General features: G+C 37.1%; 1 protein-coding gene across 2 annotated transcripts in view; it reads right to left on the bottom strand.

The window, feature by feature from the left end:
- Positions 1 to 16,367, bottom strand: part of twin (CCR4-NOT transcription complex subunit 6-like twin) — a 520,423-nt gene that overhangs the window by 450,025 nt on the left and 54,031 nt on the right. The window lies entirely within an intron of this gene.

The raw sequence follows: 16,367 nt of genomic DNA, 5'->3' as shown, positions 1-16,367 counted from the left end.
TTCGATATGACGCCGCGCACAGCGGGTATATACAACGCGCGCGGCACGGTGTCGTATCCTTCCGGCAAACGACGACGCTGTCACAATTCGGCGAGAGGATCTTAGGAGAAAGCTAGGAAAGCGAGGGAGGAAGAGCGGGAACGAGACAAGTCGGAGAGCATCGTCGTCTACCCGTCGCAACGCTGACTGACAAAGACGAATTTACCTGCCTGCCCGATACTTATCCGGGTTTCATATACCCTGACTTAGCATAAATTTCATAAACAAATCCTGGACGAAACCTGCTTTCTCCATCTCTTTTTTTCCCTCCCTCCCCCTTCTCTCTCTCCCTCCTCTCTCTTTCTATCTCTCTCTCCCTCTTCTCTTGTGCTTGCTGCAGCGTGAAATATGAGTGAATTTAAAACGGTAGATTACAAAGAGGGAAAGACGAATTTTATGGCTTTCTGATCTTATTTTCGAGCGGATAAAGTCTAATCAAATTCCCATGGAATGTATAAAGGAAAAAAAATTTTGATAGATTTTCTCTTTAAATTAAAAAAATTGCCAGCCTTTTATCGCGGATTTCTATCGGATAGAAAATGTAAATTTAAAAAGAGGCAGGGAAAATGATGTAATCTCGTAGAAATATCAAAAGAGAAGCGATTAGTCCGAGTATGTTTAACATTCCATAGACCTGCGGGCAATTACATAAATTCTTCAATATCAAGGCTATTTTTATGTGATACAATAATGTACATCGGATAATGTCGATAAAATATCATGCGTTCCACCGATATCACCTTCATTTATACAATGAATCATAAGAGAAAAATGGAGTAACGATCATGTCGATGATTCATCGAGCGATAAGTCGCTCGTTTAAAATGCACTCCGCTTAAAATATCCGTGGTAATAACTCTTCGTATGCAAAACATCGGCTATCGAAGGACGTTTTTTATTTTACGCCAGTTTTAAATAGTTCACGTCAAACAGGTCGGACTAATAGCATGACGTAACTTCAGTTCTCAGGAAAATTACGCAACTCATGTTTTGTCGCGCAATAACGTTAAATAACTTAACAACATATCATTATATGTCACTTTTTTAAATACAAATAATTATCTAAAGTAGTGACTCATCCAAGTTAAAAAATGTGCAAAACAAATTGTTTGCTTTGAACGAGATTCAAGTGAAATATTCGAATACACGTTAAGTAAAAGTGAAGTAAATTAGGCGCGTTCGGAAATTGACATATGTCACTTTCGAAACAATCGACTATCGGTTTCCTGAAAATCTCGTAACTTAGGTCGTGCTCAACCCGAGGAACGAAATCGGCTATACATTCTCGGTGTCAGAGTAAACTAACCGACTACTGTCAGCCGTGAGGCAGTCGAGAGCGGAGAGAGTACGGAAGAGGAGCACGCTAGAAAGAGGTAGGTAGGAGGACTCCAATATCTTATACCAAGGCATCCTCACATCTGGGTCACCGCTCGAAAAGTAGGTCACAAGTCATCAATCCCTCGCAGCAGGCCACTCGAGTCGGATCTCTTTCCACCCACTTTCTCTTATCCGAAACGTCTGGTGCTGTGCGCGCGCAGGGTGGTTCAATTCTTTCTCGAAACTCTTCCATCGTTAGACGCATCAGGAAAGTTTGGCATTACGTTTCCCCATTATTACACGTATTAAATGCGCCTCTCCACTGCAGCACGCATCAAGAGGAAGTTTTAGGCTTTCGCTTGCCTGTTATTACTACACTTGCGGAGAAAGAAGTTTGAAACTGGTTCTCTATTATTAGATACATCAGGAAAGAGTGTGTTTGGAACGATCGCTCTATTATTACGTACGAGTCAAAGAAAAGTCTGAAAGCACCTCTTTTCCTCCCTTTCACACAAATAGCACGTTTATTACACGCGTCTGAAAAAAGTTCGCTGCCTGGCGCTTTATTATTACACTTCTCATTCAAGCGAACGCAAATGAAGTATATTGCGTGCGAAATTCCGAAAATTCCACCTTTAACTCGAATGCAAGCATTTTTCCGTTAGCTCCGAAGTAGATTAAATCTTTTTCCTTCGCGGAAATATCTTCTATATCTGGAAATACATTAAAACTCAACCTAATATAGAATATATGCTATATATTTTCATTTTATTAAATATTATATTCAATAAATATTTTCCATCAGCTATTACAAATATGGAAAATGTAATCATAAGTTTTTTATCAATTTTATTCCTGATATATCAAACAGATATATCAAACATACTATAAGAAATAATGTCGGAAAAATATATATTGATTTTTTCGTTGTTGCCTCAATGATAAGTGCACCTGTATAAATGAAATGGAGTCTAAAATGGAGCTCTCTCGGCATGGTTTATTTTTAGATTAGGGTCACGGCGTTTCCTAGTGTACGATAAATTGTGTTTCTTGATCAGAGATAAGAGGATTGCGATGCGATGGCGATGCGCGAACTATCGCGCGTCCCGATCGAGGATGTGCTATTAGCGATTGTTACAAACTGATTTTGATGTCCCGTCGCGCGATCGGTCGCTCGATAAAGTGACCATCCGCGATTAGTACCGCCATAGATTGGCATTATTGTGAAATGTGTCGAACCATTAAACCGCACCGCGACATTGTTATCACGCCAGAAACAAACAGTCGTTATAATTGTTGCCTCATTTTTATCTGATCGGCTGGCTGATAATAACCAGACATAGGTATACAGCGTAATAAATTTATGGTACCAAAAAAACATGCAGGTTAAAAAACAAACCATTTGTAAATTTATCGCATTACATTATTGCTACCAGTTCTACGATATTATAAACAAATAAATAAATCAAACCTGTTTAACAATTATTTATAAAATATTCAGAAAATATGTATATTTTAGTAATCAAAATAGATTTCTTTTTCTGGGACCGCAGAATACATAATATAAATAAAGAGTAAAGTCTCTGTCAATTAAAATAAATTAAAACAAAATTCTAAAAGTCAAAACATTTTTTAAATTAAAGATAAATATGACTATCTGATTCTCGGTTAAACTAGAAAAGCTCTGACCGAAATTGAGCACCGTGACTCTCCATCACAGATGTTCAGGATGAAGGAGAGACGCGGAGGCGCTTTTCTTGTCGAAGGTAAACGAAGCGCGTCGGGAAATAATGAAAAATAGACGAAGCGCGACGTGAAAGTGCGCTACAAGCGTACTTCAGAAAATCTTGGTCGATAAGTACGCTTGAATGAGCGATTCCTGAGTGAAAGCGACTACAACAATGATTTATACGCGATAAAAATCGGAAGGAAAAAAGATAGAAATATAAGATAAACTGAAATAATAACAATAAGAACTGCTTCAGCGAACGAATTTTGATAAATAAGAGAAATATTGTTCCATTAAAGGAACAAAATCTATCATTCGTATAAGATGTCTTGCCAATTCATCCATCTTATTTTTTAAATAGTAATGAGATTAAGGCATAATAACAAGTAAATATTTATAAAATATTTCAAAGCAAAACCTTAAATTCCCTAAACATTGAATATCCCTTAAGACATCGTCTTGCAAGAAAATTCCAGTCTAAATAGATGAAAGCGACGATTTTGCATGATTGTAATAGAAACGATATATGCGCACATAGAATGGAGAAGCGTTTATTAATGCTTTACAACAGGATGATTCTCGTCGCGAGATCTCGTAATAGCATCGCGCGTGAATATACAATACATACATCCTGTAAACGCGGCTGTCATCGTAGATAAACATCAAACAGTTTCGACACGCCGAGGAATTTATCGGATAATGGCGAGAAAAATTCGCAACTTCGCTAAAGACGGGAACAAAAACGTTCAGCGAGCCACAGTGAAACTTGTGCACGTACCGCGGAAAATGGGGTTGCTTTGATCTCGTGAAATAACTTTGATCACGCAGCGATATTTTCGAGCGATAATTTTTTTTTCAACGTTATACAGTTGCGGTTCGCTTGCTGGAAAATACATTGTGTCGAACACAAATGGCAGGAATGTCCATTATTTCAAGTACGGAAACCTCATTTAGAAATATTGATGTTCAACGAAAGTAACTTTGTCAGTTCAAAACGATTCCAATATAATCCAATCCAATTCCAATTTCGAGCGCGATATTGACCGCAACACGCATGTAGTGACTACAAATTTCTGTAAAGACCAATTTACATATAACATTTTTTTTTTAATCAAGCAAAAGACTTGCAATTAATATTTTATCTAAAATCTATAATAATATCTATTTCTACATAAATTTTTATAATATATTCATTCACAAATATGCTAGATTTTCAAGAAATGAGTGAGGACAAAAAAATTTATTTTTTTGTTATAACAGTACATACAGACAGATGACATTTTTTCTGTACTTTCAAATGCGTTAATTGTAATAAATGTATGACTTAGCCTACTTGAGATTGGAAATTTTCAATCGACATGCTCGACCAATCATGCCAATGTGAACGCTAAGGATACAAGGCGTTCACGACCAATAGGAAACTAACAACAGAAACCGATGCTTTACCTACACGGTAATCTCTTAGCGTAATCCGAATTAGGTCCTTCTCTACGTGTACAATGTCCCTTACGATAACAGAGCATAAATCACGAGCATCGATAATGAGAAATCCACTGTGCGCATTATGGCCGCGGCATGCACGCGGGCATCTCTGTAATGGGAATACGTAACTAACATCCCATGCCCATTACGTGTACCTGAGACCGTGGAGGTCGTTTTTCTAGATCATTACACCAGACTCCGGACGCCTGGAAAATTGAAGATTAGCGTGCACGTGAAAAATTAACGACAAAGATAGTAACCAGAGGAAGGCGGATTAATCCGTGATTTGTAAGCTGTCGATTATTAATGGCGATAATCTGAATAATCGTTATATAATAAGACATGGCTTAAATTTATTACAAGTTATGTAATAAGACACGCGCTTAAATTTACTACGAGGTAATAAACTCGTTTAATATTCCTGTCTCAAGTTATAATTTTAGGTAAATGTGGCAAGTTGAAAGGAATAATCCTACATAAATTAAATTCAATTAAGAGACAGTGAACATCAAACTGCCGCACTCGTACAACTATTATTTACACAACCAAAGATTGGAGGGCTGTAAAGACACGAGTTCGTAATTCATAGAATTAATTTTAGGTACAACTTCATTTCAGATTCACGTCGAGAGGAAGAAGCCGTATCTAAAATCAACTCCACAGATTATGGGATTCACTTCCTGCGACGAAGCCTTCGATCTCCACGTGACTGCTCGTTAAAATTACGCGCGACATGTGTGACATGCTATCAAGAGCTTCGGCTTGAATCGACAAACGTACGTAGACACGTGCAAAAACAAACGTTCCTCGGTTTTAGGTGAAACACGCAACATCGGTAGCTGCTATTGCAACCGTTGTACAACCAAATCGCAACAAAGAAGAGCAAAAAATCAATTCGATTTTGTATCCCCGACGAAAACAACTTCCATGGCACACGTTTCCGCTTTTTCTTGGATCTGTCTCCTCCGAGTCCGCCCAAAAGATTTATCTTCCCCCTCCCTCCACCCATCTCTCATTCTCACCCTCTTTCCTTCTCTCAAGGATCTCTCTGCCTATCAGATGGCCTGTCGATTATTACGCCACCGCAACTATAACTTTCCCTAGAAGGCATCCATTATCGTGATTGTTCGCAAGTTTACGGTCGACGCGGCGCAACTACCTAGCGAATCCTCTCAAGGAGAGGAAACGGAGAGAAACGTAGGGCAGGCCTTAGAGAGATTTCAGTTTTCATCGTCCTAGAAAGCTCCTCTCGATCGGCTTCTGGCTTATAGACGTGAATAAGTAACGTATTCGTGCAAAATATTCTCTTTAATAAAATATACTACATCAGATTATAAGTTTACGTAACATTTTATTTGTTACGAAATCCAACTAATCTGATAACGCGAATAATTCTGACAAGCGTGTTAAAGCATGATATTTTACTTTTATTTCCCGTCCTTGTTCATAATACGTGGAAACCAGAGATTTTATTGTCCAACAATGACAGTATTTCCGGGCAAATTTCGTCGGTTTGAAAAATAATTCCAGCGAAAAATTCTTCATCGGACGCAAATCAAAGAGATTATCAACGGTGGTGGACGATCGATTCACGAAGATTACAAACAATTGTCGAAGTGACACATGATATATTTGCTCGCAAATCGATCAATCGCTATAGGCAGCATTATCGACGGGGATGTATAAATTAACTAACAGCAACGTTCAAACGCTCATCTAATAAATATTTCCGATAGCGGTTGAAACATTTTGGCATGTTTAATTAGACAACAGAAATGCACAGCTGACATTTCATTGATGTTGTGTATTCCCTATAGAAACTAAGAGGCCGTGCTTATCACGATAGTGACATGATAGCGACGTATTACGCGTAAACATGTTCGTGCAAATCGCGAAATATTTTTAATTAGCAAAACCATTTCTTATCAAGGCGCTGAAACGTGGATCATAAATTAGTTGTACTACGCAATATTAAAAGAGAAAAAAAGCGTTTCAAAGAAATATAACATAAAAATTCGAGCCAATAAATCATTCTTCTGCAATTATTTTGTCAAAGACTTTTACATGCTCATGTTACGTCTATGTATATAAAACATAGTATAAATTACATAAAATATAAAAATATACATGATCTTTTATATATTCAATTACAAAAAGTATTCATGCGACGTAAAATTCTAACTTTATTGACATTTGTCTAAAGGGAATTTCAAATGTGATTTACGACATTCGCGAATTATTTCATTATTCCATTACACGCCAATCGATCGAGCGCGGTCTTTAGTGTATACCGGGTAACGTTCCCATGTGTTTAATTAAATATTTATAAAGTAAAATAACGGGTCTATCTATGGCCGGACGCAAAATCAATAAACGACAATCTATTCCGCGTTCTACTTTCGACACCGATTCTCTTTGCCTAAAGATCCTGGAGGATCTCTCGGGAAGGAAATATCTCTCGGCCGACTGATTGCCGAAGGCCTCCGTGCAAGTTCACGCCCAAGCACTAACGAACATGCGCTAATCGCGGCGAAATGTGCACACAGACGAAACTGCGGATAACGCTTCACGGCGGATAAATAGCCTAAACTCCGCCAGTTCCTGCGCAAACTTCGCTCCCGAAATACAGACGACCCGATATTATTTTGAACTAACGAGGGAAGCGAGATCTTCCGTAATTAGAAGAGCTGCTGACATCGCCGTAGCGTCCGTAATTAAAATTTAATACTGCCATACTTAACATGCAATACACGAAAAGCTAATTATAATAATTGTATTAATTGCGTCAATGTACAATTACATTATCACCACATTCATCTTTGTCATCAAATGGAGATTGATTATCAGTTTAATGGCACAAAAAATCTTGATAGACCGCAGAGTAATTAAAAAAAAAAAAAAAAACAAGTGTTACAAAACTTCTATAAAAAGTTTCTCTTGAAGAGAAGTAGATGTACCTTGACAGCACAAAGATCAACATAAAATCAATGTTAAATATCGCTACAATAATAAAACACACTATGTAAAAAGTAAGTGGATATAAATAATAACATATTATAAAGATAAAAGAGAACAAATTAACTTGTAATTTATTAAGAATTTGGATGCACTTATTTTGTAGCATCGGTGATAGAATACGACGCAACTATGCTGCGATATCGCGATTGCAATGGTCAATTAATGCTGACTGATGATAGATAGTGAACGGAGGTGTGATTTTCCGGTGATCCTCGCTGACACGCGTCTTCCCGGAAAGACGAAACGAGTCGGCAATCAACCAACACGGTGTAGGCGGCATTTCGACGACCAGGATTTTCACGCGTTCGCAATATCTTATCGCCCGGCACAGCTGCAATAATCCTTCTTGACGTTTACGACACCCGCGAGAACGCGAGATTCAGCGGGAGATGATAGATCCAACTTCCTCACGGGATTAAACGCGAGTCCCTAACGAAACGCATTTTATCGCTGCAGATAGAAATAGTAACTCCGATCGAAAAATAAAGATATTGCCATCACGATAATGGATAAGAGGCATTAACCACTAGTATCGAAACCATCAGATAAAACTTATTAATTCACGCTTCGCTCATTTTCTTGATTAAAAGTTTTAAAATTTATATCATTTCATATTGCCATCACGATAATGGATAAGAGGCATTAACCACTAGTATCGAAACCATCAGATAAAACTTTACTTTAATTCACGCTTCGCTCATTTTCTTGATTAAAAGTTTTAAAATTTATATCATTTCGTTACTTGTTTCAGAAACATTATTTAGAGGTAAATATATATACAGAAAACACAGTAATGACAGAGTTGCAGAAGAGTCGTGATTGGAATCATAATTAAAAATGAATTCATAAGTACGTTGATTTGATAGATCCACCCACATTTTCCAAATTCGCTTGAATTTCGTGACCGTTTAGCATACATGCTAATAAGATCCGAATAAATCGCTCACCGCGTATTAACAACGATGAAAATGGCGGGATTTGCGTAAAGCAAATGCAAATATTGAGTTCATTGTTTGGAGAGTACCGGGGGAAAAAATACCGCTTTTAATTGAAATCTCTGTTTGAACAATGTGCGACAATGTGAGACATGTATCACGCATTTTGACATGGTGCGCCCGAGATAACGAGAATAACGAGGTGCTGTTACGCGACGATAAAATGTGCATCGCAATGACGCAATGCAAACAGCGCGTCTTCGCTATGGTGAAATTGTTTTCCCGCGGATAAATAATATTAGCTCGACTCAATTTTACGGGGCGAAATTTATAGATCAATCCGAAACATGCACTTTTCCCTTGTAAACAAATCGAATCTAATTCGATTCCTCTTTGAATTGTTAACGCTCTTTCTTTTTCACGAGAAATATATTTTCTCGCAGAAGACGATAAAACATAATTATTGAGCGCCGCTTCTATAAACAATATTTCAAATATCATCGGTGTATTCGAAAATGCTTGAATAAAAAAAGATCTCAAGCGTTACTTTTCTTTTTAAAAAAATACGTAGCGTTAAAATTTGACTCGAGCCACTCTTTCTTTTTCTCTTGAAATAACTCGGGATCGTTTTTCAAAGCTCGTGTCGCGGATAATTCGTGAGAGAAAGAACATCATGGATCGTAAGCCGCGACAAACGATGCGAAAACGAGCAAAACTATGTCGCACGCGCATTCGCCTTATTATCGATTTTCGATAAACATCGTACCATCCCCGTGCAACAACGGCGGCGGCGGCAGCAGCGCACTGAGGGGTGGTGTAACACACTCGAATTGCGCGCACGATTGGTGAACATTATTCCTCGGTAAAGCGCACATCCGATTCGCTTAGTGTCGAAAGTCATTTTGTCTTGTTTTTCCTCCCTTCATTTTTCCGTGTTAAAAGAACGCGATACGAGAAAAGAAAATGAGAGGGGAGAGAAAAAAGCGAAAAAGAGACTTGTGCGGGCTTTACTGTGGTCGTTATTAAAACGCATACAGTAACGATCCACCCTTAATACGTGCACGCGGCAAATGAACGGATAAAAGAGAGAAAACGAGCCATTAACGTTTTCGCATAACCATCCACGCCCTTTTTCGTTCTTCTCCTATCTCGTGACTTTTATATTGTAAGAATTATTCGATTTGTGCGCATCCCGAGTTAATGAAATTGCCTCATCTACCGTTATTTACGCGATATTAATCTTTCCATTTAAGAACTAACTCAAGATCGCCGTTATGACGTCAACGCTGAACACGTAATTGCAATTATGTTGCAAGCTGGACTTAACCAGATACGATAAAGCTACTGAGTGAAAAATATATTTTACTATAGATAACGATCGTTCGAAGTTATCGTATTAGGTGTCAAACTTAATTCCTGCCGTTTTTCGTCTCCAAAATTGATTTGTTTCGAAGGGAAATACCTTAATCAAAGTATTATTAATTAAGTATTATTAATTAGTGATAAAGTAGAAAATGGAGGAAATTACTTTGATTGAGGTATTCATTCATCTTCCCTTCGAAACAAATCAATTTTGGAGACGAAAAACGGCAGGAATTAAGTTTAGCACCTAATAACAATTCGAGAACGCGACACGACAGCTAAACGCACTCACGAGGATAATAATTAAATCAAATAACAGAGAAAAAGAGAGATTTCTCCATTTTACGGCATTCTCCATCAATCATTTCATTATCGTTCATTACCTGCAATCTGCGGCAAGAGATCACGCTCTTTCTGTCTTTCCAGAAAAATCTGGCGAGTTTCCGAGCTTCACGTAAGATGCACCGCCTCTCTCCTAACACGGTCTAATTCTTCGGGTTAACGATCACGCGGGCTTTTTCATTTTGCATGGGGATAATAGGTCAGGCGAGTGGGTGGAAAATTTCAAAGTTAAAAGCTCTATGAGGCGTATTTTCATCAACAATTATGGCATCACCGCGAAATATTCTGAATCCCTGGTTTTAATCAAGCAACTTTCACGACCCATAGTGAAAGGAAAAAAAATAAAACCTCGACTTATGAACCATGAAACACCCACCCCGTCAGAATATCGCGTAAAATCTATGCCTCGAGGGGCGTTTAATATTGTGGCAGAAAGCAACGTGATACCACACTATTTATTTCGACAATTATCTTAAAAATTGATTTGATATTACTTCTTTTGTAGAAATAAAATTATTAATAAATAAAACTTTAAGAAATAATATCTATTATTATCTTCATCATTCATAACAAGTTTTTATATCAAACTTTACCATCACAGTAGCTCATTTCAATTGCAAATTACTTCTCAAATGAGGTAATGTAGAGAATAGGAACAATAACCTATTCATAGAATTTTCATTTAGTATAATAATAATAACTTTGGTTTACAGATTCTATTTTAATATTATATTTAATCTATTATAATTCTATTATAATTTTACTCTATTTTTTGATAACCTATTTTCACTGAATTTTTATAGCTTTTTTCAACTTTTTTTCGCTTCGAGTAACGCTCAAATTGTTACGTGAACTCTCAAACAATTATTTTGCTTATTTGGCAATCAGTAGATTTATTAAAATTAGATTTGCCAAAAATCGACGACAGACAAATCCAGAATTAATTAATCAAGCTCCGACATGCTATATTGCAATCATTGGAATAATTGAAGAAGATCACGATAAAAATTATTACGTAGTTTATTAATCAGACTCTATATATACCGAGCTCCATACATTATTCAAATGCACGATGACTTGCCATGGATGACGAGCGGCGAGAGTGATCAGCCTCTCGTTTGGAGTTAAATTCGCTTTTATGCAAGCTTTCAATATCCATTTTCGATAGACGATGAAGATACGATATTTTCCCACGGAAAGAATTTTAATATTAACTAAGTAAGGCAGATTTATTAATCCTACGCGAAACTTCTCATCGGCTTTACGAAATAAGTAGACATCAATACCAAAGCGATACAGAATGTATCTATATATACGATTACTACTTTAATTCCCAATAAGTCACTAATAATTTTACCGATAATTAAGTCGGTAATAATTGAATGGACGGAATAAAAGCTTAATTACAAAATCTTGATACTAATAAAAATTTAAATAACTTGCTACTTTTTTATTATACACAAATGGGTACAATATTAAATAGATTTATGTAATGTCTTTAAGAAGTTACATGTTACAATACTTTTCTACTACGATCAATAATGCATGAAAAAGCTAATTGCCGAAAAAAGGGCTTAAGTAAAATTGTGTCTTTATTCCGCCTATCCTCTCAATTAGAGATTAAATAGCATAAAACCATAATAAAGAGAGTAAAGTACAATTTAATATAAATTGAAGTGACCAGCTAATTTAACAAGCTCGCTTATCAAACCATTGGAAATTAACCGATGTTTACCCATACATTTTGGTCCTGTGGGACTCTTGCCGATAATAGAATGATGTTTACATATTATTGATTCGGTTACGTGCCGTTGCTGAATTTAGCGTTTGACGCTAATTGGGAGGGAAGTGTATACGTAATCTCGTGGCATATGCAAATCCACGTCACTTGTACATCGTCAGTTAACGGTATCATCAAACGCTTGTTGCACATAAGTTTCATACACACATATATATATAATATATGTGTGCATATATATACCTGTACGCCTATATATAGACTTTGCACTCACCCGATGAACTCAAATCGCGAGAAAATAACGTTTCGATTCACGCATGCTACAAAGTTTCATACGCGTAAATAGCAGTATTACCTTCATTTATCCACGCTACTTGCGGAGAAAACGATCCGTTTTCGACGCGTCGAAGTTGGGATTAATATCCCTGGAGTAACGTAACTTGCGGTTATTAAATATCGATACCATGTATACGCCACGCGTAAACTACTCACCCAATACGACGAGTCAATCATACGCCATCGCCGTGATTAAGCCAGAGATCGTAACTTACCTGAAACAGAGATTATTGGATGACATTAATAGTAATGTTGTGGTTAAGTAATAGAATATCAGACGTTAACGCTTCGAAGTTTATACATATCGTATATGACTAAATTATGCAATCGTCATTCTAAAACTTTCAAACTTGCGTATATATATCTATTAAATATTTATATATAAAAAAATTACTGAATTTTAATAAATATTTGTTTCAATAGTACTAGCGAAATATTTACTTACAGTAAATAAGTATTTACTCAAAATAAAAAAATTATGTTTAAATTAAATAAATATGTGTTTATATTTAGTAAATATTTCGTTAGTACTATTGAAACAAATATTTACTAAAATTTAATAAATTTTTTTCCAGTGTAGAGAACGAATAAATAAATTTATGGTTCGTTAAAAGAATGAAATTACAGCAAAATTGAAATAAATATTTAATCAAGATATTTTGGGGAAAAATTGTATTATATATATATATAATACATAAAGTGTACTAGATAAAGGCACAGTAACAATTGCGTTGTGTCAATACTTTCGTCCAGCATTGTATAATTTCAAAAGTGCATCAATTAATAATTCTTATTTTTTCTCTTTCCTATTTGACATCAATTTCCTTTCATTTCGATTACATACAAATTTTTTCTGATTAATCAAAACGTACACACATGTAAGATACTTTTCGTGGTGACTTTGCTGCAGACAGATCATTAATTTTTCTCTTAACGTTCTCCAACACTCACGATTTTTGTGAACATAGGTTTTTCGAACCTGTGAATGTGAGGTGCATTAAGGAGAAAGTTATCGACCTCGGGCGATGCATCGCTTTTGCTTCGCTTTTACCGCGACGCGGCAAGCGAATATCTCGAAAAGGTCGGAAGATATCCCGGTGATGTAACCGAGGGAACATAAACCGAGCGATATTTTATTGCTGTGGATGTCGATACATCGCGAATAGGATTCGATGTCGAAGGAACGAACGCTCTTGCGTAGGGACGCACCGCGGAAGTGCACAGGGCAGCGCAAGCAGTGACTGGCCAAGATCGTTCCTTTATTTTTGTCAGTCGTTACAGCAATTACACGTCTCAGGACTGTCATCGATAATGCATACCTCGGTCTATGCGGCTTGTTAAACGAGTTCGGCATAAGGTTCCCTGAGCAATGTAGCAAGCATCCTGCTAGCGAGCACAAAATCATACCGCCTCATTCGATTCAACCTTGTTCAATTAACCGGTTCGATCAGTAAACTCGCATTCCACAGCGATCGCCATACCATTCGGCATAACTGTTAGATCGCTCAACAAGATTGAAATTTTCCAGCGTACGTTATGCGTGGTGTTGATTAATCTAAGTCGACGGATAAATCAGTAATTGACTAATATGTATGTCATGATTGCCTAATCTCATACCTACATTGAAAACAGAATTTATTAATAGCTACCAAATATTTAGTGAAACAACGACAATTAAATGTTTCGTTAATATAATAAAAAATTATTTTACTTTCCTAAATATTTAAACTGTTTGATAATACTTTAATATTTAAGAAAGTAAAATCATTTTTTTTTATATTAATTAAATAATTAAGTGGTATTATTTCACTACACATTTGGTAGCTGTTATTACTAGTCTTTTCTCAGTATATTATGCAAATAATGCATATTTCTATACTTATATATTTCCATGAATAAGTTCAAAATTTATTAATAAACATATCCAATCCACCAAAAATCGTCGAATTGAAAAAGATAAATTTAATAGACAAGATTAAATATCAGTCGTTCCTGATTGTCAAGCCTTTTCGTTATCTAATCGCTGAATCTAATTCAGCGGGAAATACAAAAAATCGCTTCGGCTTGCTGAAGAACGACCAATTGTTAGACCGCACCCGCCCGATGCGGTCTATTAAAGTTACTCGATGTCGGTAATTCTCTCAGAATTTTCTGGCAGTGTACGTAACCCCAACGTGAACTGCCCCGGCGCGCCTTAACACAGTTCTACCTATAACTGTACGAGTAGAATAGTAATCAAAGAGCGATGCGATACTGTATAATGCGCAGGATCGACGGAAAATCGCAGGTGGAATCAAGGTGAGGCCTTGAGAAATGAATATTTTTTCCGTACAATCCGTGTTTCCAGTACCAAAATTAGGACACTCGTTTACAAAGCGGCCGCGTTAAATCTTTCCACCGCAGTTCTTCATCATTTATCTCATAAAATCGTGAAATTTTCGTTGAAAATGAATCGTAACGAGAATGTGTGCGACAGCGCAGGCGTAAATACAAATACACACAAACTTATGAAACTAATATATTTGATTGATGTGTAAAAGAGAACTCTCGATGGAAAATTAATAAGAGACCGAGGATTTACAGCCGTCACGTAATTACCTGTGGAAAACGAATGAGATCAAAGTGGCGTGGAGTCGAATAAAAAAACGGAAGCAAACGACGTTTCCCGGCAGTTGTCCATGGCGATTCATCACACTGTAAATAGTCGGGCAACATTGTAAACCTCGCTGGCGATAATCAAAAACATAACTTTCACTCGTCCGAGCTACAACGGTCGGTCGACCGTTGCTGCCATAAAATACAATGGCCGCACGTATTGTTGGCTGCATGTACCGCAAGCTAAACGCAACCTATTTTTTCTCGCTCCCTCGGGCACGCGACGATATAAAGGGTATGTATGTATAATCGAAACGCATTGACCGCCATTTGCATAGCACCAGCCCGAGTATTTTATGGAAATTGCCGGGGCAAAAATAGGAGAGAGAGAGGGAGAGAAGACGAAATATTTATTACATGAAGCAAGGAGGGAAAGGGATGGAAAGAGGACAAATTTTATTGCGAGTGAAACAACTCCCCTGAAACGAACTAAAATACATCTTCATGCACAGCTGCCATTGAAATAGTGACATCATAAATAGTACAACAAAGGTAACTACTTCTCTATTATAAATATGATTTAAATGCAACATCTGACAATGCATGCAGTTTTATATTCTTTAAAAAAAAAAAGAATCAACTGAGGAAATTATTGATGAACACTCATTTTGATTCTTTGAGATTTACGAGACTTGCATTTTCGCGGAAATTGTCTCTCTCTCTCTCTCTCTCTCTCTCTCTCTCTCTTACTTTCCTGATATCCTTCGCTATGGCATTAAATAAATGTTAAGTGACGATAAAGCAGCGAACGCATAAAGCACTGGCGGGCGGGCCAGGCCAGAACTCTCGCAGTCCATAAAACGTGAACCCGATATAGCGCGGTGGCGGCCACGAAGTGCGCACGATGCGTTAAACTGTCCGCGAGTCACTCGATTTACGACGTGACGAGGAGGATCGAAGTTTATACAAGTACTCGCGTTAAGAGACCATCGCTTTTCCGCGGTCGACGCTTTTTCTCCCGTTCCCGCGACTGCGGCGAGAACGAGTGCGAGTCGCATCCCATTTACATAAGTGGATGGAATAATACCGGCAAGCAGTCAATGTATTACGCGAACGTCGTGGAAACCGGAGTTGAGGCCGTAAGTCGCCCAGGCGGGGAAATAAGTCGCGACTGTGTCATGTAGCAAAAAAAAGAAAGAAAGAAACGCGTGCTATAACCCGAGATGTTGTTTTCCGGCACCAAACAATTCCCAGCGCGAACGAGTTTCCTGGTGCTTTCTTGTTTTTACGTACATGTCAATGTACATGGTATGTGTTTCGGAGAGTCGCATTAAATCCAATAAGTCTCGGACATTTACGACTAATATAAAGCAAAAATTTTAAACAAATATAATAACAATTATATATAGTACCCATAAAAAGAAAAAAAAAAATAAAAGTATGCATATATACTAGAAAAAAGTGTACTAACAAT

This window comes from Trachymyrmex cornetzi, unplaced genomic scaffold (assembly GCF_001594075.2).
Source record: "Trachymyrmex cornetzi isolate Tcor2-1 unplaced genomic scaffold, Tcor1.1 scaffold223, whole genome shotgun sequence".
Classification (NCBI taxonomy): domain Eukaryota; kingdom Metazoa; phylum Arthropoda; class Insecta; order Hymenoptera; family Formicidae; genus Trachymyrmex; species Trachymyrmex cornetzi.
Note: the sequence above shows the minus strand (reverse complement) of the source record. Positions and strands in the feature narration are given on the sequence as shown.